The 25,727-nt window shown below is 38.1% G+C and overlaps 1 protein-coding gene and 1 pseudogene across 1 annotated transcript in view; both read left to right on the top strand.

The window, feature by feature from the left end:
* The first annotated feature begins 1,971 nt into the window (after positions 1-1,971).
* On the top strand, positions 1,972-25,722 carry LOC140597427 (FAS-associated factor 2 pseudogene; annotated as a pseudogene).
* LOC140597426 (piwi-like protein 1) overlaps positions 1,986-25,727 on the top strand; it is a 57,403-nt gene continuing 33,661 nt past the window's right edge. The window contains exon 1 of the mRNA XM_072745692.1: positions 1,986-2,107. The gene's annotated coding sequence lies outside the window, so the exon portion shown is untranslated. The remainder of the gene's footprint in view (positions 2,108-25,727) is intronic.

Below are 25,727 nucleotides of genomic sequence, written 5' to 3'. Positions count from 1 at the left end.
CCATAAGAATTGTTTGCATTTACTTCAGACCATCCCACTCCATTTTTGTCCAGCATATCCCTAGTTATAATCTTGAGAACAGCATATCAGATTAGTCATGATTAATAAATACAGAAAAACTTGGAATTTAATCAAATGGCTTCTCATTCAAAGATCTCCTTTTTTTTTACCCATAATAACCATAATTTATGTCTGCAACAGAAGAATATGGTAATATTAAAACCCTAATTATCTCAGAATTCATTATACGCATATGATACCCTACTTGCAATCGTGTGAACGCTATACACATTGAATAAAAACCATACTTCAGATTTTGAATTTGAATCTTTCCCCAGGCTGATAGTATGTAGCACAGTCCTCTCCCCCAATGCCAGGGAGTAGCAGTGAGCCACAGCTCCTGGCCCGTAATGCCATCACAAGAGTAAACAACTGACACACTGACAACCATTCTTATGCCGCATGGCCAATCTCTTTCACTTTCAGTACAGTATTCAATAAATTACATGAGACAATCAACATTATTAAAGGATTTTATCCAACTATAGACTAACGTAAGTGGTCTGGGCACATTTAAGTTGGGCTAAAACTAAGCTATAGTGGTCAGTAGGTTAGGTGTACAAGTGCGTTTCAACTTACGACATTTTTAATTTATGATGGGTTAATCAGGATATAACCCCATCATAAATCAAGGAAGTCTGTCTCGAAATTTTGATTTCAGAGTCAAATAAATAAGCTAAGCATGCTTATTTGAAATGTATTGTTACTTGTTATAATCATTCACTGATTAGTGAGTTTATTTCAATGTATAATTATTACAAAATTCAAATATACTATATTTAATAGAATGCATTCCAGAATATGAATTCATTTCAACTACGTCATCTTATTCCAATCTGGTGGGCTACAAAGAAAGATAATGTCATTATGAATACCTTGTTATCTCAAAATAAACTTAAGAGTAAGAGGTGCTTTATTTCTTTTGCTGTATTCAAAGAGGTCAATCTATTTTTAAGTTAAATCAATAAGTCTCCATTGTGTGCTTAGAGTAAGACCACGAGCATTTAACTCATAAGTAAAGTGTTAAAAGAAACCACAATGTTATCATTAAGAATTTGACTTAGAAATTCTTCTGGTTTCCTAACATTCTTGCTAAGTACTCTGGAACGGACAATAATCTGCACTATTGTAAAATGAATGGAACAAGTTGGAGGATGGTGAAAGTCTGAGGAGACTGAGGAAAACCTATTATTATTCCAAAATATATAGCAACTTTAAAAGATACGGTAATTATTATTCTGTTGATACTTCTATTGTGCTGGATATTTATACTTATAGGAGATAATTGTGTGTGTGTGTGTGTGTGTGTGTGAGAGAGAGAGAAAGGGGGGGGAGAGAAATTACGAATGCTCTAAATATTTTGAAGCAGCATAAATGAGATCCACCTTCCCGTTACCCTTTCTGCCAACTTGAAAACGCCATTTCATAATATCTGAATCAATGAAGAAATCACAAGCTAGGAGCATCTATAATTTAGGGGCAATGCTAATTTTCTTTTTTGAGTGTAGATCTTTAAAATGAGCTTTTTTGCCCCTGCTCTAAAATCTGTAAAATGCATTTACCTAAGGTAGACTATCCCTGAAAGTATTATATGAAAATTTTTAGCTAAGGGGGGCTTTTTATTTTGATAAGTCTCTGAAGCCAAGAAGTTGAGTTTCCTCTGTTATAAGTGATAACATTTATAATCAACTAATACCTAATTCAAACAAAAATCTTTGTGAAGTTTGTTTCTAACCTGAAGAGGTTCTAACGTGTCTCTCTTTTTTTTTTTAATTTTTATTTATTTATGATAGTCACACAGAGACAGAGGGAGAGGCAGAGACACAAGCAGGCTCCATGCACCGGGAGCCCGACGTGGGACTCAATCCCCAGTCTCCAGGATCGCGCGCTGGGCCAAAGGCAGGCGCTAAACCGCTGCGCCACCCAGGGATCCCTCTAATCTGTCTCTTATTAATAGCATTGGGTTCCTGTGTTCATAGGATCTGTATGACTACCCAGATAGAAGTCTGTGATAGAGATGGGTTTCCTACGGCATCATAATTTTACAGTAAGTCTGTAACAGAGTAAACATGTTTATCCTTGTGAATATTGATTTTTTTCACATCATAGATTATTTTCAAAATTGATAATTATAACAGCATGTTTTATTATATTTAAGTATGCGTTTATCTATTAACTGAATCATTAAAGTAAGATTCTTTACTTCAAATTATTCTAAAATAGAATTTTATTCATGAATTTTCATAGTTCCTTAAAGATATCATTAAGTAAGGAAGTCAATTATTCTTCTAATGTAAATTTCAAGCATGACAGGTAAAATGTTCTAGAAAAAGCTTGCCATGCAAAATTGTTTTGAATACTATGGCTAGAGCATTTGCCCACGCATGAAATAGAGATATAACTTCAATACTTTCAGGTCAAATCACAGCATCAGGAAAAGGTTGAATATAAATTAAGGATAAAATCCAATATATTTGGGTGGGACTACATTTTCTTCTTGAGAAATCATAGAAGGACACATTAATTATACTTGGTATGAAATTTCTCAAGTAAAACAGAAAATCCTGACTTTGCTAAGGACACACATAACCAAAGCACTGGCTTATTCTATGTTTTATTTTAAACTTTTGGAAATAATTTTGATTAAGGGATTAAATGGCATTGTGCCTATTCTGAAGGATATATGACAGAGAAAGGATTTTATGAGGGACCAGGCATGTAAGAATATTCATTCTTCAAAAAAACAAACAAAAAAAGCAAAACAAAACAAAACAAAACAAAGATTCATTCTTTAACATGTTCAATGCAGACTTCTTGAGGGTAAAGTGTGCACCACCCAGTGCCAGTCACTGGGCTACTGACCAAATAAGAGCTCATTTTGGAACTCCCCAATTAGTGAAAGGGAAGGACATGTGGATACGTAAATTAGCCTGACAACACTAAGATTTGTTGAGCATGCATGATGTACCAGGAAATGTGCTAAATCCTTTACAATGATTATTTATTTTAATCCTTATAGTATCCCCGAGAGAGGGACTGTTGCTTATTGCAGTAAAATTGAGATTAAGATATGAAACTCGCTCAAGGTTTCACAGCCAGAGAGGTGTACCAGAGATGATAGATCGTATTAGAAGGATATGAAACAAATGTTATAGGAGAGGCCAGGGTAATAATAAGTGCCTGTGGGAGTCAATGAAAGTGTCCTACCTCACAGATAGAAAATTTGAACTAGATCTTAAAGAGAGAATACGAGGTTTGCTAGTAGTGAAGGCAGATAAGGGGAATGTTTCCATCTAGTAAGATTTTCTAGAAGTATAGCCTTCTGGTCTTCATTTTATCATTTATAAATATGTGATAGTGGAATAATCTGATTTCTAAGTTTTTTTGAGTTCTGGAATTTTAGGATGATGTTTTGTTTACTCTACATAAAAATAAAAGAGACTTCTGAGTAAATGCTGAAACATCTGAGACTTTTGACAATATATCACTGACCCTCCAGAAAGAAGAAAGATTTCTTTTATCCTGCACATGGATAAAACATCATCTGTTTTCTTCAAAGATAGCTAGTTACATGTGGAACTTCTCCTCCCTTAAAAGAGATGGGAGAAAGTACGATATGACATATGGGGGGACAGCCTAGCCAGTCTGTAGTAGCTGATAATTAGGGTTCTGTATTCCATAAACCCAACTGCTTCTGGTTAGGGCTCTCTTATCTTTTTTTCTAGTTACTTTAGGAAAACTTAATGTTTTAGACCTCAAAGGATTTCCTTTTGTTGTATGAGAAAAGCCAGGATATTCCTGGCCCCTAGAGAGGTGTTGCACAGTGCTGGGGGGTGACAGCCACTTAAACTCCCAGGAAAAGCCAATGGAGATGGGAAGATAGCAAAGGAAACACATACAAAATGGCCTTGATTGTACATAGTTTCTGAGAAGGGGAAACTGGACAGTCAAAATGTAATACTTCTTTTTTTCATAGTCAGCATCAGTGACTTTAACTGAAACAAAAATGATTTTAAAATATTGCTAGCCAAGTGTGTTTCACTCATTCATTTGAAGCCCTATGATCTTCCTAGAGAAAATAATCATGTAACTGAAGACACACACAATATTCTGATATAATTTTTAAAAGTTATCCTATGGAACTATACTCAACATACCCATGTGTTTTCATACACCAATAATTGAATTTGTGGTTTGAAATGACAAACCACATGTCATGCTGTCTTACTTCTACTATATGAAGCAGTTTATTTCATCTATAAAAAACAAGCAGTGAGAAATATTCAGGAAACTCTTTTACAAATTTAAAGAAATAAAAATATTTATTATATTGTCACATTGTCATTTAAATGCTCAAATTTTCAGAGAAGAGTGACAAAATTGTCTTCTTACCCATAAACCCTGTCCTTTATGATTTCTGTACTATATTACGATATTTTTCTTCTAAAATTAGGATATAGGAGGGAAAGAAAAGATGAATAAGCAATACATTTATTAGTATTTAGTAACATGTAATACAAGGAATCCAGAATGACGATCAAAAATCACAAAAGGAAGAGTCAGCCACAGGTTTCTGGTGAGTTATTCAAGTGAGTGCAGTGCTCCCACAATCATCTCCGTCCAGGTTGAACTGTTGCGAAGGGCAATTAATTCCATTTCCCACTTTTAGTTTTTCTTATGTTAAATTTAGAAGGCAGCCTGCCAGCTATGATTAAGATTTTCTCAGAAAATAGTTTCTAGAACCTAATACAAGACTGTTAAACCACTGCGTAAGCATAATGGTTTAGATCAGTTGTATGCAACTTCCATGTGCACATTTCCCAAAGCAAGCTTATGAAAGCACACATTTCCAGGTACCCATACCATCCAAGGTGTCTGATTTGGTAAGATCTAGAGTAAAACCTCGGAAGTGAAATTTTCATCAAGCGTCCCAAGAGGATTCTGACACAGATTTGTGTTTAGAATACCGTTTGGGAAATTGTTTTGGAGCAGAATGAAGAACAAAGTATATTTTTATATGTAAGCACAATGGGAAGGAAACAAGGAATTTAAAACGTGAAGGAGGAAAAGGGGACTCTCGTATTGTACATAGTTAAAAGTCTGTGATTCTCAGATAATCATAACTTTTCCATATGTTACCAGCATGATAGCCTCCAAAGCTTATGCTGTCTTCACTATACCAAATGAAGCTTAAGGAGTGAGTGAGACGGGGAAAAAAGAAATTATTTAAGCAATAGCTCAGGGAGAAGCTAACGAGTTTTTGTTAGCTTCCAAAAAGGCAAGTGCCCATAGTATGGTCAGGAATAAGAAACGGGGGGTGGGGGGGGCGAAAATAGACAAGAAAAAAGAAAAAGAATGTAATTGTTCGTGTGACCCATTGTGTGCATGTGTACACACACGTACCACAACATGCCACCTACCACAACATACCACTTACCACAGCACACTACAACCCTTCACCACCTGGAAGCTGATGGCTACAGTACAGTCATTATGTGCATTATGTCATGCTCCCAGAGGTTTTCCTAAATCCAGTGTTATGTACTTTCTCTTTAACACTTTGCACACATAATGCCAACAAATCCAGCTCCTTAGGAAGTGCTCACCTTGATATTCTGAATATTTTATACAAAAAATACTTTTATTTATTTTTTTAAGACACTTTTATTTTGACCAAAGTTTCCATTTATATTCACATGGTGAATTACATGTTGAGCTACTTAGCCAATGATCATGAGTCAATTATGGTTTATGGAAATTCACTTGGAATTGTCTATCTGAGAATTATGAAACTTTAAAAATTGTCACTTCCAATTGCCTGAATTTAGAATGGGGAAAACTGAGGCTTCTGCTGTTCTACTTCTCTTCTATTCTTCTTTTGAACTTGTAAACCTCTTCTTTGTAGAAATTTATTAACAAGTACCGTTATATAATGCTTTCTCCAATAAATGAGAAATACACACACATACACTCACACACACCTTTTCATTTCTATTATCCATGGCAAAATTTTATCTTGGGTAGTATACTTACTTCCTGGTATCCTCTTTCCCCACATCCTCCTCTCTGCACTCTTATCTAGTAGTAGGTGTTAGAATATTGCTACTTGATGATTAATATTTTCAATGAAAGAGATTAAAGTTGGAAATCTTGCAGAGCTTTTGTATTTATATTTCTATTCTGAGATTTTGGAAATAGACACAAATTCTCAAGTTTCATTTGAAAAACGTTTTAATCATGGAATAAAGACAAGTGTATCTGAGATTATGGTCTTACTATTCAGTAATAAGAATACTCTTAACTATCTGATGGATGAAAACTAGTATTCTAACTCAACATATTTATAGTACAGAGTTTTACTTATTTCTTTACTGATCGCTATGCCAAATCCTGAACTCTGTTCCAGTTGTTTTACTGTGTAATGACTCTTAACCTTTCTACTAATTGGACTGGCTCATATGCTTTTTAGCCTGTCTTCCCTCAGATCCTCATAGCACACTTTTGGAAGCCTGACACTAACAGAGGTCATGTAAAATATGTTAGGTAACTGGTGGTGATATAATCCTGCATAGCCAAACTGAACAATACGTAGAAAAAATGGAATTTAACTTCAATTACCATTTATGAAAATCTGGTTCATTAATGTTTACTTATAAAATACCTCCTCCAAATCCTTTAGTCTGAATATGGACAATCACCTTTTTACACCTTTAAATAGATTCTTCCTATCTGGATAGCTCAATTCTGATTCTGATTAAATAAATTATCCATCTGTGAATTCTACAGGTGTAACTTTTAATACTTACCCTTTATTATTTAATACTTACCCTATATTATTTCCAGCAGTCTCCTCCCTGCTCCCAACGTGTCAGAAACAAGTAATTTAGTTGCTATGACTTTTCCATTTGTCTAAAGGCAAACCTATCAACCCCTATAAACATGTGTGTTTTATCTTGCTCCCTGTTTGGTATACCATGGATATGTGGGAGAATCAAGATTAGACTTTTGTTGATCTGACTTCTTGATAATAAGGTGTTAGGAAAGCAATAAATGTATTGGAAAAAGAACTTTAAATCATATTTAAGCTTACTAAAGCCTTTCAATAGAACATATTTAATTCTGGTAGTAATAAACTGGATGGGATTTCATTGTAAAGCAGAGCAGAATTCAGCATATACTGTGTCAGCTTTACATGACAGATTATTAATAAACTGCCACTGTTACCACTCGATGCCAGTCTTTGGTGTTGGCATTTTTTTAAACTTGAAACTCAAATGTATTTTTTTAATCTTATTAAAAGATTAGATGTATTTTTTAATCTTATTTTTAAAAGATGTATTTTTTAATCTTATTTTATGAACCAGTTTCTTCTTTTCAATACATTTTTTTCTCTTCTCTGTAGAATTATTGTGTGATTCAATTAATGGTTCCAATTTCATTATACTTATATGTTCTAAAAAACCCTAAGGCATTGTATAACTTCACATAGATCAACTTTAGTTATTTGTTTGTTTGTTTGTTTGTTTTCATTTGATGAAGGTGAAGACAAGGCAGAGTAAGAATTAAGAAAGAGGATGTACTTTCAACTTGGTACCTAACAAAAATGAGCCATTTGGTAGAATTCATTTTCTCAACTAACTTTCCCCAGTATGTTTGCCTTTTTCTCTCTTTTCTTCTCCTATCCCTGTTCTAGATACACTTTTTTAAAAGATTTTATTCATTTATTCATGAGAGACACAAGAGAGAGAGAGAGAGGCAGAGACACAGGCAGAGGGAGAAGCAGGCTCCATGCAGGGAGCCCAACTTGGGACTCTATCCCGGGTCTCCAGGATCACACCCTGGGCTGAAGGCGGCACTAAACCACTGAACCACCCAGGGACCCCCGATACACATTTTATATTGTCCATTAATTCAACAAAACACTTAAATATTTGTATGAAATAGTCATTTTGCTAGTGTTGGAAAAATAATAAGTAGTGGGCAAAGCCTACAGGAAATAGACAGTTCAAGAGAGCTTATAGGGTCTAAGGTTATCCTTTAGATACAAAAGGGCCATTTTGTATCTAAAAATTTTTTATGCTTTACAACTCCTTGTCACTCCATCAAAACTTTAGCTATCTATCAGAGAGAAGTTAAGAGTTACTTTAAAATAAGTTGCAATCAGTGGGTTAAAGGACATAGCATCTGATGATGGGGTAAAAAGTGTGTATAATGTCATAGAGAGTGCAAAATGAATAGCAAAACATGCAGGTGATGCGCTGAGTTTTATCTAAGTAGTATATATTATCCTCATTGTCTTAATTGGACAGGTAATGTCAAACCTTTGGACAAAGCTGAAAAAGATTCATACCTAGTAAGGTATGCACTGGTATTTACTGGAAATAAAAGAAATAGAGACTAGAAGAACAATAAAAAATGATCAATCAATGAAACTAAGAGCTGGTTTTTCAAAAAGATAAAACAGGCGTGTCTGGCTGGCTCCATCAGTAAAGCATATGACTATTAATCTTGGGGTCATGAGTTTGAGTCCCACATTGGACATACATATTACATACATAAATAAACATATATATATCAGGGCACCTGGGTAGTATAGTCAGTTAAGCCTTTGACTCTTGGTTTCAGCTCAGGTCATGATCTCAAGGTCATGAGTGCAGAGCCTGCTTGAGATTCTCTCTCCTCCCACCTGTGTGCTCTCTCTCTCTCTCTTTCTCTCTCAAAACAAATCTTTAAAATGTACGTGTATTTTTGAAAGATAAAACTCTCAAACCTTTAGCTACACTAAACAAGACAAAAAGATTTCAATAAATAAAATTAGAAACTAAAGGAGCCATTACAACTGACACTACAGGAATGCATATGATCAGAAAATAACTGCCATATACAATTATATGCCACCAAATTTGATAACCTAGAAGAAATGAATACATTTCTAGAAGCATAAAACCTACCAAGAATGAATCAAAAAGAATAAGTAATATGAATAGGCACCAATGTGTTACACATTAATACTCCATAATGAACAGTGGGCACTGGCTCAAATGTCCCATACTGGTTTTTGCCTTTGAGTCATTCTACATGGTGTTCCTTCTGCCTTATAGGGTTTACCACTTCCCAGCAGTGGGTCCTGGGCAAGTTTCTCAGGCTCATTGACCTCAACTATCTCCCATAGAGAATGGGAAACACATTGGTTGTGATGCTTACCTCATAAGGACATCACAAGGATCAGATGATGTGTGAAAGCATTTTACAAACTGCCAAGTCCTCTGCCCATATGAGCTAATAGAATATAAAACAATGGATGCCAAGGAGTTAAGACAGGGAGGGAACTTAGAAGATAGAAATAACTGCTGTGTGGAAATGGTAGACGTGATTTTTGCTCAACATTCTGGCAAGAGAAACTTTATAAAAGTACAAATTAATTAATAGAGCAAATTGGGGTAAGGGATAGGGAAGAAGGTAATTGAGAAGGGGAGGCCTGGATGTGTTTGGATCCTCTGAAGTCTAGAGAGAGGAAAGTGTTTGTTATCCAGCAGACAATTCCTGCAAGCAACCTGGAGCAATTTTTGCCTGACCCAGACAGATTCAAATCTGGCCTGTGCCATTTTGACATTAAGATTCAGTTTCCTCACCTGTAAAGTGGACATAATAATGGTACCAACCTCAGAGCATTGTGGAGATACTTTAATTCATTTTTTTTGTCACTCAAAAAGATTTCTTAATAATACGGCATTGGACTATGACCAAAATATGAAATAAATATACACAAGTTTATATTGATATAAACAAATGAACAAATAGGGGAGAAAAGGCTAATTTTGCTTTAATAGAATTCCAGATAGGGGCACCTGGCTCAGTGGTTGAATAACTGCCTTTGGCTCAGGTCATGATGCTGGGGTCCTGGGATTGAGTTCTGCATCAGGCTCCCCACGGGGAACTGGCTTCTCCCTCTGCATATGTTTCTGTATCTCTCATGAATGAATAAATAAAATCTTAAAAAATAAAAAATAAAAGAATTCCTAACAATAGACTCCTCACTTCAGGAGGTGAAGGAAAATCCTCCCCACCCCCTACCCCAAAGGTGGGGTAGATTTAGAGCACACTTCTAAACAACAGAGTGTAGAGAGAGGGAAACAGTGACTTGGGGCAGCAGACTGGCACACACAACTTTAACTGAGTGACAAAAGTCAGTGATGAAAGTCAGCAGTAATGCTGTGTGAATCTCATGCACCCCCAACTGAGATGGGATGGAAAGGCACAGAAGCACTTCACCACTGTGGTAGTCTTTCCAAAATTCCATATTCCCAGCCTACTCATGACAGAAATATCAGACACACCCAAATTGAGGCTCCTGCAACAAAGTAGCTCACCATGGGATCCCTGGGTGGCGCAGCGGTTTGGCGCCTGCCTTTGGCCCAGGGCGCGATCCTGGAGACCCGGGATCGAATCCCACGTCGGGCTCCCGGTGCATGGAGCCTGCTTCTCCCTCTGCCTGTCTCTGCCTCTCTCTCTCTCTCTGGGTGTGACTATCATAGATAAATAAAAAAATAATTAAAAAAAAAAAAAACAAAATAGCTGACCAACACATCCCTTCAAAACTGTCTATCGAGGTCACGGAAAACAAGAATGAGAAGCTGTCCCGCACAAGGCTGGTTCAACACTTGTAAAACAATCGATGTGATTCATCATATCAGCAAGAGAAAAACCAAGAACCATATGATCCTCTCATTAGATGCAGAGAAAGCATTTGACAAAATACAGCATCCATTCCTGATCAAAACTCTTCAGAGTGTAGGGATAGGGGAACATTCCTCGACATCTTAAGCGCCATCTACGAAAAGCCCACAGCAAATATCATTCTCAATGGGGAAGCACTGGGAGCCTTTTCCCTAAGATCAGGAACAAGACAGGGATGTCCACTCTCACCACTGCTATTCAACATAGTACTGGAAGTCCTCGCCTCAGCAATCAGACAACAAAAAGACATTAAAGGCATTCAAATTGGCAAAGAAGAAGTCAAACTCTCCCTCTTCGCCGATGACATACTCTACATAGAAAACCCAAAAGCCTCCACCCCAAGATTGCGAGAACTCATACAGCAATTTGGTAGCGTGGCAGGATACAAAATCAATGCCCAGAAATCAATGGCATTTCTATACACTAACAATGAGACTGAAGAAAGAGAAATTAAGGAGTCAATCCCATTTACAACTGCACCCAAAAGCATAAGATACCTAGGAATAAACCTAACCAAAGAGGTAAAGGATCTATACCCTAAAAACGATAGAACACTTCTGAAAGAAATTGAGGAAGACACAAAGAGATGGAAAAATATTCCATGCTCATGGATTGGAAGAATTAATATTGTGAAAATGTCCATGCTACCCAGGGCAATTTACACATTTCATGCAATCCCTATCAAAATACCATGGACTTTCTTCAGAGAGTTGGAACAAACCATCTTAAGATTTGTGTGGAATCAGAAAAGACCCCAAATAGCCAGGGGAATATTAAGAAAGAAAACCATAGCTGGGGGCATCACAATGCAAGATTTCAGGTTGTACTACAAAGCTGTGGTCATCAAGACAGTGTGGTACTGGCACAAAAACAGACCCATAGATCAATGGAACAGAATAGAGAATCCAGAAGTGGACCCTCAACTTTATGGTCAACTAATATTCGACAAAGCAGGAAGACTCTCCCTGGAAAAAAGACAGTCTCTTCAATAAATGGTGCTGGGAAAATTGGACATCCAAATACAGAAGAATCAAACTAGACCATTCTCTGATACCATACACAAAGATGAACTCAAAATGGATGAAAGACCTAAATGTGAGACAAGATTCCATCAAAATCCTAGAGGAGAACACAGGCAACACCATTTTTGAACTTGGCCACAGCAACTTATTGCAAGATACATCCATGAAAGCAAGAGAAACAAAAGCAAAAATGAATTATTGGGACTTCATCAAGATAAGAAGCTTCTGCACAGCAAAAGAAACAGTCCACAAAAGTAAAAGACAACCTACAGAATGGGAAAAGTTATTTGCAAATGACCTCTCAGATAAAGGGCTAGTATCTGAGATCTATAAAGAGCTTATTAAACTCAACAGCAAAGAAACAATCCAATCATGAAATGGGCAAAAGACATGAACAGAAATCATACAGAGGAAGACATAGATATGACCAACAAGCGCCGCATCACTGGCCATCAGGGAAATATAAAACCAAACCACAATGAGATACCACCTCACACCAGTGAGAATTGGGGAAAAGTCACAAGACAGGAAACAACAAATGTTGGAGAGAATGTGGACAAAGGGGAACCCTCTTACTCCGTCAGTGGGGATGTGAACTGGTGCAGCCACTCTGGAGAACTGTGTGGAGTTTCCTCAAAGAGTTAAAAATAGACCTGCCCTACGACCCAGCAATTGCACTGTTGGGGATTTACCTCAAAGATACAGATGCAGTGAAACGCTGGGACACCTACACCCCAGTGTTTATGGGAGCAACGTCCACAATAGCCAAACTGGGGAAGGAGCTTCGGCGTCCATCAAAAGATGAATGGATAAAGAAACCGTGGTCTGTGTATACTATGGAATATTACTCAGCCTTGAGAAACGACAAAGACCCACCATTTGCTTCGACGTGGATGGACCAGGAGGGTATTATGCTGAGTGAAATAAGTCAATCAGAAAAGGACAAACATTATGTGGTCTCATTCATTTGGGGAATATAAAAAGTAGTGAAAGGGAATAAAGGGAAAAAGAAAAAAAATGAGTGGGAAATATCAGAAAGGGGACAGAACATGAGAGTCTGCTAACTCTGGGAAACGAACAAAGGGTGGTAGAAAGGGAGGTGGGCAGGGGTGGGGGTGACTGGGTGACGGGCAGTGAGGGGGGCACTTGATGGGATGAGCACTGGGTGTTGTTCTATATGTTGGCAAATTTAACACCAATAAAAAATAAAATAAATAAATAAATCATCCTTTTGTTCCAAGGATGGAACACACACACACACACACACACACACACACAAAAGGACAAACATTATATGGTCTCATTAAGTTGGGGAATATGAAAATAGTTAAAGGGCATGAAGGGGAAAGGAGAGAAAATGAGTGGGGAAATATCAGAGAGGGCAAGAGAACATGAGAGACTGCTAACTCTGGGAAACGAAGAAGGGGTGGTGGAAAGGGAGGTGGGTGTGGGGGTTGGGGTGACTGGGTGATGGGACCTGAGGGGGGGCACTTGATGGGATGAACACTGGGTGTTATGCTATATGTTGGCAAATTGAACTCCAATAAAAAGAAATTAAAAAAATAAACAAACGAAACAAAAGAAAAAAAACCAAACAGCAGGTTTCCCTTTTTAATGGCTGAATAATATTCATATATTTTTTCTTTATTCATCTATTTGTTTATGTATAGTATGTTGTTTCCATGTCTTAGCTATTGTAAATAATGCTTCAATAAACATGGAAATACAGAAATCTCTTTCAGAGAGGGATTTTATTTTATTTTGGTTATGTAACCATAGGGTGGTTGCTGGATCATATGGAGTTCTATTTTTAATTTTTTGAGGAACCTCCATCCTCCATATTGCCTTCCATAGTACCCATATTGAATTACATTCCCAACCAACTTGCACAAGGATTCCCTTAACTTCAAATCCTTGCCACCAGCACTTGTTATCACTTATCTTCCTGATAGCCATTCTGACAAGTATGAGGTAACATTCACTGTGATTTTGATTTGCACTTTTGTGATGATCAGTAATGTTAAGGACATTTTCATGTACATATTGGCCATTTGCATATCTTCTTCAGGGAAAACAGTCTATTCAAATCTTTTACCCATTTTAAATCAGATTGTTTTTTGCTGTTGAATTTTCTTATATATTTTAGATGTTAAGTGCTGTTTGCAAATACCGTTTTCCTTGCCATGGGTTGCTTTTCATTTTGTTGTGCAAGAGTATTTTAAGTTGATATTATCTCACTTTTTTTTTGGTTTTATTGCTTATAATTTTGGTGTCATATATAATGCGTCATTGCAAAGACCAATATCAGGGATATTTTTTCCCTGTTTTTTTCTAAAACTCTTACGGTTTTAGGTCTTGATGTAATTGTTAATCACCTGAAACTAACTGGAATTTAAATAAAACCTTTAAGAAAAGATACCCAAAAAACGAAGCTTGTTTTAAGATATATGTTTCAAGAAATTCGTTTAAGGAAAGTGCAAGTGAGGGACGCCTGGGTGGCTCGGCGGTTGAGTGTCTGCCTTCAGCTCAGGGCGTGACCCAGGGTCCCGGAATCGAGTCCCTCATCGGGCTCCCTGCGGGGAGCCTGCTTCTCCCTCTGTCTGTGTCTGTGCCCCTCTCTCTCGCTCTCGAATAAGTAAATGAAATCTTTTTTTAAAAAGGAAAGTGCAAGTGAGAAACACCATTAAATAAATAAATAAATAAATAAATAAATAAATAAATAAATGTTTAATTATGTCAGCACGTTGATGTTATCCATAGTTCTCCACATTTAAATTTTAGCAATATTGTAGCTAATATAAAAGACTAGGTGGGCATATTGCAACTCTACCCCTTAATGGGTGTGTGACCATACAGAAGCTGCTTAATTACTCATGTGCTTCTTTTTCTGTATGAACAAAACATGAAAATAGACATCTACATTCTATACCTTAGTAGGAATGAAATAGCATAGGTAATATTTACATGAAATAACATAGGTGAGAGCCCCTTCCCCTCCCTATACTGATAGTACTTGGCACAAGCAGGTAGTAAGTAATTGATATATTGTTCCCCTTTGTCTTCTTATGCTCTGTGTCAGAAAAAAACATTCATTGAAGAAAAGTTGTGTTGAGAGAAAGGATCTTTTCAGCAGTATGAGTTTTAGGTAAGACTTTTGTTATACTGTTGGAACTGCAATTAGTGGATGAGAAGGGCTCATACGTACTTAGCTAGTACCGGGCCATCTCTACACCATACTACTGTCTTCTCCACACAATTCCATAACTGCCTCAAAAAAGGAAAGGATATGCCAAACTTTTCTCTTGCTATGAAAAAGTTTTTTTTTTTAAGATTTATTTATTTATTCATGATACACATGGGGGCGGGGGCGTGCAGAGACACAGGCAGAGGGAGAAGCAGGCTCCATGCCGGGAGCCCAATGCGGGACCCGATCCCGGAATTCCAGGATCACGCCCTGGGCAAAAGGCAGGCACCAAACTGCTGAGCCACCCAGGGATCCCCTGAAAAAGTTTTAATTGAAAACCAGGATTCTGGGCTGAATACAGCTTCAGCAGATTCCCCATTAAATTAGAAGGGGTTTTTCATTTAAGTCCTAGTGTTGATATGTCACTATGCTCTGTCACTTTGAAAAGCGATAGTGCTTTGTTATCAGCACTGAGCCCTGACAGGCTTTTGATGTAGACTTAGACTAAAATAGATTGCCAGAATGATGAAGGCGCTGCTTACCTTCTAACACCTCCAGGCTGTGGATGTGGGCAAAGGTGCTGACCTATTGCTCTGTCCAGCCCAGTGGGTTTGATCATCTCCAGCTGAATATTTTCACATTTTAGATTGTAAGTTGAAATTGTAGAAGGGTTGATAGGTTTTCAACAGAAGCATGAATGTTACTGATAGCATATGATTTATGCCATCTAGAGACTTAATTTCTTAGGCAAATTGTTAATAATTAATTCTTGCCCTTTAACTTATACATTCTATTTAGAAAGTCTTTAAAGAAAGAAAACCGTACTTGGTGAGTTATAGAGGAAGTTGGCCTGCCAAAAAACATAGTCATTCCTTGAATTAAACACCATGTGCCAACCTTCTGCCAAGCACTGAGTTAGGTGTTGCAAACAGAAAGACAATTAAGAGTACCCGTCCTCAAGCAGAGAGATATATACAGAGGTAGATACTTATAAAATAATGCAGCAAGTGAAATATTATGCATAGAATATTACTGAAGCACAAAAAGCAATTATCTTGATATCTCTTAGGAAACAGGTAACAGAAATAGTGCATGTGTAACCAGTATCCTTGTTCCTAATGACCAGATCAGCACATTCAATGTATAGCTGAATGTTTAGATTGATATGACATTACCTTTCTTGGCTAGGAACAAGATTTCTCTTAGGAGAGGCTGAACATGCATATTCAAATAGAGTTTGCTATCAGAAAAGTGGAAAGGTTTTTGAGGGCTCAGAATTAGTATTTCTTCTTACATTTGCCACCCCACCCCCAGACACGCACACAGTTTAACTCTCTGTACACCATAGTGTCCCATGCCTTTCTGCTGTTGGCCATATAGAAAATAAATACTTTTTGAAAAAGCTTTGCTCTATAACATTTCCAGGCTCCTTCATGTGGGCTCACTTTTCTACTCAGCATGTTTCTCTACATTAAACTCTGGTAGATATGATAAGCAAGTAGCTAAAGAGCATTTAAAAGAGTTTACACTGTGAATGGAAAAATACAGATTTTACTGCCTTTGTTGCCTTTTAAAACTAAACCTCTTCTTGAATGTATTTGTATAGGATTTTCATAGCCCTCCCCTCTGGAGCAATGTTTTAGCAATGCTGCTCTGAGTTTTAATCACTGGATATTTGTTTTTTTCTTCCACACTAATTTCAAATCACAAACTAACATTCAAATTGAAAACAGTAATAGGTTTACAGTCTTTCAATTTACTTTTAACTTCATGCTATCTAAAAAAAAAAAAAAAAAACTTCATGCTATCTTTTCAGAGCATCTGATCAAGTTTAACACCATTGGATAGTTTAAAACTCAGTTTGCAGTAATCCACAGCCCTCAGAAATATTTGACTTCTACCTAAAAGTAAATAAAGGTAAAAAGTCTCTACATCTTCAATAAAAGTTTTCAAAAATGAATCAGCCACATGTTTTGAGTCCCATCTCTGTGAGCAAATTTCCAGAATAAATCATTTCTGGGCTTGGCTGAATTCCAGAGCACTGCAGGTCTCAGTCCAGAGGGCTGCATATATATGCAGATTGGCCATTCAAAGTTAAGGAAATACCTGCTTTCTATATTTATAGATGCTGCCACTTATATTTTGCATTTTATATGATCATTTCCTTGTCTACCTTAAACTATTAAGTTCATGAGTATGGGAATCTCTTCATTGTATTTCCAGCCATAGCTCACTCAGTACCTAGACCAACAGTAGGCACTCAAGGAATACCTGCTAAATCGCCAAATCCCGTGTTTAGGACTGTGAGTGAATAATGGGAACAGAGTTGTACTCAGATGTTAAAGATGACTTCGTATATATTGATCCCTAGATATATGAAGTCAAAAATAACAACAATAAGGAGGGCTTAGATAACTAAAAGTGTTCCTAGAGTAGTATAGCAAATAGGTTCCAGGGAGCTTCATGGACGCTTTCCCCTACCTCACTTATTAACTGGCATTAAGGTAGGAATGTATAGCACAATGCTTCCTTTAAGCAACAAACTTTCAGAAGTATTGCTCCAAGACACAACTCACATAGCAAATAAAGTATAATGTCTTAGAATGGTCTTTAGGACCTGAATTTCTAATTGAGATCTTGTTTTAACATTTTCCTAACTCACACACACACACACACACACACAAACAGGGCATATGCAATATATACTTCTGTGTGTGTAGGTATATATATAAGAAATAGCAATGCTATCTATATACAATTGATACATATACTAATATATATGAGTAACTATATATTTATACATTATATAAGTAACATGTTTGTAATATTTAAATATTACATATGTGATATCTATGTAATACAAACTTATTTATTATAGAAGTCATAACTAAGTTATTAAGCTGTTATCCCTTTTGACAATAAATATCATCTCTCTTGGTCTTACTTACTCTCTATTTCCCAGTTGGGCTTTTAGGCATTTGATGGTGAGAGAATGAGTTAATTTTACCTCTCTAAACAAAGCCAACTGGGAAATGGCTTGGATGCCACCATGGAGGTAATAGAAGATGCCCAATTTTGGTAAATAAAAAACATGTGACTAGATGTCTCCTCATTATTTCAATATTGTATAAATAATACTCTTAAAAATATCAAACAGATCATAAGAATATCTTATAATATTTCAACTCCAATTTTATAGAGAAACACAAACTGTAGCTGTCAGAATGATCCTCTTTCCTAAGCAAAACAACTAACGTAGCAACAAGGTGTATGAGGAGATCAGCAATTTATAAAAGGACTACCTTTTGCTTCTAGTTTTAAATTCTTCACTGGGTCAAACTGTGACTTCATGGCTACTTATTTAATGTGTGTTTGTGTGCATAGGTCTGTGTTTTCTTTCCAGTTATGTTGCCAGTTTATTCAGCAATTTTACCATTTTGACAAAGCTTATGGATTTAAGACGTTTTATAGCAGAATTATTTATTATGAACAAAGTTTCATCTTAATAAAGATGTACTTGTATGGACAAGTACATTTTAATTTTTTCAAGATACATTAATGAAAAAATATTCTGGATCTGTTTTCATTCTTTCTTTTATTCTACACTCCTTCCCCACAAAAAAGTATGCACATATACATAATTATTTTTTACATAATTATTAAGACAAAATTAATATGATTCAGTCAGAGTTCAGGTATGACATTTGTTAATTCATATGGCTAGTGCTCGAAAGGAAATATTATTTATATAAAGGTAGTCTTATAGGGCTAAGCAACAAAAGAAAACCGAATTGAATATGGCAAATAACATGGAATTAAGTACTGTTTCAAGCGTAATTTTTTTTTAAATGTGGTCATTCTGCACTGTTATTCATTCTGTTCAAAGAAAAAGCAACCTTGAGTAATGTATTTTTAAAATCAGCAACTTAATTAGAGGAAAATTTTTAAACAGGCAAAACAAAACAAAACACCCAGAGTATGAAAATCAAAACAGGAAATTATGTTACAATAAGAGGTAATCAAATCATTCCTTTAAGAAGCGTAGAGGCGGCGGCCAAATGGCAGCGCCTGAGGAGCCGGATATAACCCAGGAGCAGACAGAGAAACTGCTGCAGTTTCAGGATCTAACTGGCATAGCAACTATGGATCAATGCTGCCATCCCTTGGAACAGCATTACTGGGACATAGAGGCTGCTGTACAGGACCGATTGAATGAACAAGAGGGTGTGCCAGATGTTTTCAACCCACCTCCATCCTGACCCCTGCAAGTTAATACAGTTGAGCACAGGCTCTACAGTTAGGCTATTGCAAGACCACAGCCAAGGGGGCTGCCTGGATGGGGTTATTACTTAATAATGCTTCCATTCCGATTTACCTACACAATACTTGATATATTTAGGTTTGCCCCTCGCAGCTGGGTCACTGACCCCGTTGGGGACATTGTTTCATTTATGCTCTCTTTTGAAGAGAAATATGGGAGGGCACACCCTGCCTTCCACCAGGGAACGTACAGCCAGGCACTTAACGATGCCAAGCGGGAGCTTTGGTTGCTTTTGGTTTGTCTTCATGGAGATGATCCCCAGGACTCCGATGAGTTCTGTTGCAACACACTCTGGGCCCTGAAGTTATTTCCCTAATAAACACTAGGATGCTTCGCTGGGCATGCTCCGCAAATAAACCTGAGGGATATAGGGTCTTGCAGGGTTTAGGAGGGAACACCTATCCATTCCTGGCCTTGATTATGCTGAAGGATCAGAGAACGACTGCAGTGGGACCCGATGACCTTATTAACCAGCTGACATGTATCATGGATGCAAACCAGACTTACCTCGTGTCAGAACGCCTTGAAAGGGAAGAACGAAATCAGACCCAGGTCCTGCGACAACAGAAAGACGAGGCCTATCTGGCCTCTCTCAGGGCTGACCAGGAGAAGGAAAGGAAGACACGGGAGGAGCCAGAGCTGAAGGGGCGCAAGGAGGAGGAGGAGGTGCAACAGCAAAAGTTGGCAGAGGAGAGAGGTGCGCGGAATCTACAAGAGGAAAAGGAGGGGAAGCTGGAGTATCTGCCCCCAGAGCCTTCCCCTGATGACCCTGAAAGTGTCAAGATCATTTTCAAATTAGCCAATGATTCTCGAGTAGAGAGATGATTCCACTTTTCGCAGTCTCTAACAGTAATCCATGACTACTTCTTCTCCTTGAAAGAAAGCCCTGAAAAGTTTCAGATTGAAGCCAACTTTCCCCGGCGGGTGCTGCCTTGCATCCCTTCAGAGGAGTGGCCCAACACCCCCACACTTCAGGAGGCCAGACTTAGCCACACAGAAGTTCTCTGTTCAGGACCTGAAAGATGAATGACATTTTTCTTCCCTCTCCCCTCCTAATCCCTAAAAGAAATGGAGAAACAAACAAACAAACAAAAACCGAGAGAGAAATTCATATTATTATTATAATACAATATTTTTTTTTAAGATTGCTGTATCCTAAGGGAGGATCAGAAACCATGCAGCCCAAAAGAGTCACCACCTGTGTGTGTGTGTGCGAAGGTCAGCAGTGAACGTTCCCACTGGCAAGCCCACCCTTCCCTACTGCCTCTGCACCACACACCTTCCAAAGAAAGGTCGAAGGACTTCGACCCAGTCATTGTCCCAACTGGGGAAGGGGACATTCCCACTAGTTCTCATTCATCCTTGCTTTTATGAAAAATAAAAGTGGAAAAAAACATCTATCAACCAGCTACTACTGCAGCATCTCCTGACGACTTGCTTCTCCCACCACCAGAGAAGAGGCACAGAAGAGAGATGTTCCTTGAACTTCCCACATTTTATGAATAACTTCTAAATGTTTTTTGTTGCTTTGTAATGACCAAAGGAATGAGACTGACAATGTTGTGCCCCTAAGTAATAAGCAGGTCAGCACAAGGTGGGTGCAGCCCAAAATAGTCAGTCCTGCTCTGCTTGTCCAGGGGTAGGGGGTTTTGTTAAATTTCCTGAGTCCCACAACATAGCTGGGTTTTTTTTTTTAACTTTATTTGATAAAGAGCCAATTCTTAAGCCCATGAATTCATGCTCTGGGCTCCTTAGCCCACAAGAGTGTAATAAAGGTGACCTGGGCTGGTTTGTGCTTATTTTTGCCATTGTCCCTCTCACATTCCTAGAGAGGTTGTTCTTTTTTGTCCAACTCTTGCTGTCCTTTCTTACCATCTATGCGCCTCGCTTGGAGTATTGGGAGAAATCTGGAGTTCATTGCCCCACAAAGTCTCTGTACAGATATCCCCATATATGCAGTGTGAACTCTGTGTATACTCATTAACTGCAGTTGTCCCTTGGAATCTGTACTAGATGGTTACTATGCAATCTGAACCAAAGGATAGCAGCTCTTCATTCCTCTTCTGATGTGTACGTGCTCTTCCTGCCCAGCCCCGAGTGTTCCTGAATTGCCAATCTTGGTGCCTTATCAAAGGACTAGCAGGGTCAATGGTAGAACCAGCAGAACCCCATGATGGTGCCCTGCCTGTATCAGTGGGAGAAGTGGGTGGTGGTGGTGGTGGTGGTGGTTCAAGGATAGAACTAGAAACCTTGAAGGGAGCCAAGACAGAACTCCAGGTGTGTGTAAACTGCTGGAAGGTACAGTTAGTTTCTGATATAGCCACCTGCTGGAGGCAGGTTTTAATCCTCTCCCTCTATTGCTGTTTTGAGGTAATAGGGGTTTTTTAACCTCTGGATGGATGTCCCTTCTTTGGTTGAGTTTATGGTAATGGGTACATGGGTCATGCCATGTATTATTAACAGATGTCAGCATGAGCTGGCAAATATTCCAAAGTGTTCTATAGCTAGACTGGTGCAGACTTGTAACACAGCAACCTACTGAAGTAACTGGAGCCTAGCATGCTTTGAGGCCAGGCTTCATATCAAGATAAAACATAACGTGGTAGATTTGCAGTCTCCAAAGGCTTTCTCTCTTGCTTCCCTAAAATCTAAGGGCAACTCTTTCTCTTTTAGGTAGCAGTGATGTACGTGGCTTCTCCTCTGCATCCCACAGTGGTTGGGGTAAACATGGGTAAGGGACAGAATAAGGAACCTCACAAGGCACCACCTAGGGAGCCCGGGAATTACCCAGTGGTCTTGGCACAGATGTCTAAAACACCATCTCTAGGAAAATTTAATTTAATTCTGCTCCTCACTGCCTATTATTCCATTTTGTTTACTGCTGCCTCAAGGCCGGATGAGTGGGAAGTCACTGTCTATTGGCATGAAAGGTAACTGGAATGGATACCAGGATAAAGCATGTTCTCTATTCAGCCTTATGTGAAGTCTGCTTCATGCTTACAACCATGCAAAGAGGAATTTTCCCACATAACTTTGAGTCTCCCTCCCTGTCAAACTCATAGCTATTTCCCCGGCAGTACACAGAAGGGCAGGATATTAAGGGCCTCCTCTAGGTTGGGTATTGTTTTGGGTGTTTTGCCCACACATCTTTGGGAAGTTGTAAAACTTTTTCCTTAATTCAGTCTGCATCTTATTCTACAACGTGCACGTTATGTCTCTTGGCCTTTCAATACTTGTTCAGGGAAGGAGGTCAGATGCCAGACTGTTAAGAAAAAGTGTATGTCGGTACGGTTCTTGGGATGGCCTACCCATTTACTTTAGGTTTCAGGAAGTTTTATCTGAAGCACATGTTCCTTCCTAGTCCATGTGGAAACAAGCCTGCTTTGCTCAGACCCCATTCCTGTCTCCTTACCGTAGGGCTGCTGCATAGGTGTCATCTCCCTTCCTCCTCCAGGAAGGATGCACATTTTGTCACTTAAAGCCAGTACAATCTGTTACTCCCAAGGACCTCGGAACTCCATGGGACCTGCAAGGGAGAAAATACTGAGAAGCCGATGATCTGCAAGGATTCGCTCATTTCCAGATCACCTCCGGGTTGTTTCAGCTGTTTATCAAACAGCAAGCCATCAGCCTAAAAAAAAAAAAAAAACACTTGTTTCAAGTTCTCTTCTGCATCCCAAAACTGACGTTGTAAATTCAACTGAATGACATGGGAAATGACCAAGCAAAGACACCCAGTTGGAGTCCGTTGAATTTCTGCAGTTAGTGGGGCATTTCTGGTCTTTTCTTCCACTTCTGCAGAATTTCCTGCAGCAAATACTTCTTTTGTCCTTGCTTGCCTCCACTGTGATGTTTGGATAAAAAATGATCAGAGAATATCTCTTAAAAAATAATAAGGAACCTAGAATCTTCAGCTGAGCAGTCATTATGAAAATTGCTAATGGTGCCAAGGCCAAGGAAAGAGTTTCAGAAAATGACTGTGGGAGGAAAGAGTGATAACCCCCAGAATGCAAAATCAGGGGAGTATTACCTGGTGCTTGAACAAGGAGCTCCACTTTGCAACTGTTTCCTTTTTTTTTTTTTTTTTTTTTTTTTTTTAGGACTTGTGAGGAATGCAGCAAACAGGAAAACCCTCCACAAAAGATACAGTGTCCCAACTTGGTACTGCGCCTGAATAGTTTACCTGATAATTTACTGAAGAAATCTAGTGTACTTTAAATTTTTTTCATAAAAGTTCCCATTGTGTTGTAGGTTAACATTAAATGTTTTATACAAAAAAAAACCATTTTTAATCATTAATGATTAAATCATTCTGGTAAAAGATTAATATCAATGTAGTATGAATAAGCCCATTATAAATAGCATGTTGTCTGAAAATGGAAAGAAGAGTTTAGATACATGAACCTGAAAGTCATCACTAGAAACCATTAAGATACCTAGAATTTTCATCTGAATTCACTCATTCTTAATTGATCATTTATCTATCACCAGTAGGTTGGACTTTTGTGGGGTTTGGGATAAAAAAAAAAAAAAGAAAAGAAAAAAAACAAACTCTCCTTAAGTAACTTTCATTCAATCAAGAGAAAGAAAAAATATAAACAGGTAATAGCAACATTCTCTATCTGTATACAAAATGCTTATAGATGCTACTTATTTATTATATGCCCATGTCAGAATTTGTTTTTTTTAAATTTTTTAAATTTTTATTTATTTATGATAGTCATACAGAGAGAGAGAGAGAGGCAGAGACATAGGCAGAGGGAGAAGCAGGCTCCATGCACCGGGAGCCCGACGTGGGATTTGATCCTGGGTCTCCAGGATTGCGCCCTGGGTCTAAGGCAGGCGCTAAACCACTGCGCCACCCAGGGTTCCCCCATGTCAGAATTTGTATACATAAACCAAGTCAGGGATGCTGGCCACCTCTTTGAAGTTTTTCACCATTTTACCCAGCTCTTCATTCTTTTTTTTTTTTTTTTAATTTTTATTTATTTATGATAGTCACAAAGAGAGAGAGAGAGAGGCAGAGACACAGGCAGAGGGAGAAGCAGGCTCCATGCACCGGGAGCCCGACGTGGGATTCGATCCCGGGTCTCCAGGATCGCGCCCTGGGCCAAAGGCAGGCGCTAAACCACTGCGCCACCCAGGGATCCCCCCAGCTCTTCATTCTTGTTTGATAGTTATTAAACACCTGAGGGGAAGAATCTAGTAAAACCAAAATATTTAAATAGTCACACAATGGTCATTTTGACAGAGATGTTGCTGGTCATAAACCAGTCATGTGGGGATCCCTGGATGGCTCAGCGGTTTAGTGCCTGCCCTTGGCCTAGGGCGTGGTCCTGGAGTCCCGGGATCGAGTCCTGCGTCGGGCTCCTGGCATGGAGCCTGCTTCTCCCTCTGCCTGTGTCTCCGCCTCTCTCTCTCTTGTCTCTGTCTCTGTCTCTAATGAATAAATAAAATCTTAAAAAATAAATAAATAAACCAGTCATGTGAATTACACCAAGTTATTTTGCAGCTGATTATACAGCTGTAAGTACTTCTTTTAGTGATTGCATCAAGAGTACTAATATATACATCTGGATTGGAAGACTGAGATGCAGTATTGAGGTGGAAGGCTTATTTGAAATCCATCTGCTATGGATTTTAACTTCACCAGGGTGGTAAAATGATCTGAACCACCTAATCTACTCTAGTATCTTCTCCTAGTTTCATAGGGAACAGCAGGAGAGATACAAAGTTGCGAGAAATCCAAAGTTGGAAACCTTTTCATGTAGTGTTCCTGAATCTCAAGGAAATCCAGCTTATTAGTTTCAAAAGAATCTTTCAGCCACTACTGCATCTGTGCTTCCATCTGGGTGGGGACCTAACTGAAATGTGATTCCATGTTGGAAACCAGTATACAGAAAAGTCAGTTCCCAGCTTCAGAGGAGATTGGCAGAATACAGTTTGGATCCAGGTTCAGTAAGTACAATTTGCTAGTTTATTTTAGTTTCCAAAGCCATCCAACTTTCATTTGCCCTGGCTCTTGATTTTTTAGAAACTTGGCAATAGAATGATCTTATTAAATAGATCCTCCCCTCATATAAGCATCTTCAGATTGAAAGGCCACATAAATTTTGTTTTTCAATTCTAAACGCATACAAGATTTTTATCTGTCCCATTATGGATCAGACTTACCTTTCGTTTCTCCCTAGCTCTCCTGTATTTTTTTCTGTATTCATTTAGATTTAATTTTTTTAAGGCAAGAACCATGTATAAGGTGACTTATTCATGTTCAAAATCTTAGTACTTAATACAAAATCTGGCATATAGTCATTAATCAATAGCATTATAGTTAATAATACATATTATGAGGAAAACATTTTCTATTAACATAGATTACTTTTCAGGCCTATCATATATGACA

The sequence above is a fragment of the Vulpes vulpes genome, unplaced genomic scaffold (genome assembly GCF_048418805.1).
Source record: "Vulpes vulpes isolate BD-2025 unplaced genomic scaffold, VulVul3 u000000740, whole genome shotgun sequence".
In the NCBI taxonomy this organism is placed as follows: domain Eukaryota; kingdom Metazoa; phylum Chordata; class Mammalia; order Carnivora; family Canidae; genus Vulpes; species Vulpes vulpes.
This window is presented reverse-complemented; position numbering and strand designations above follow the sequence as displayed.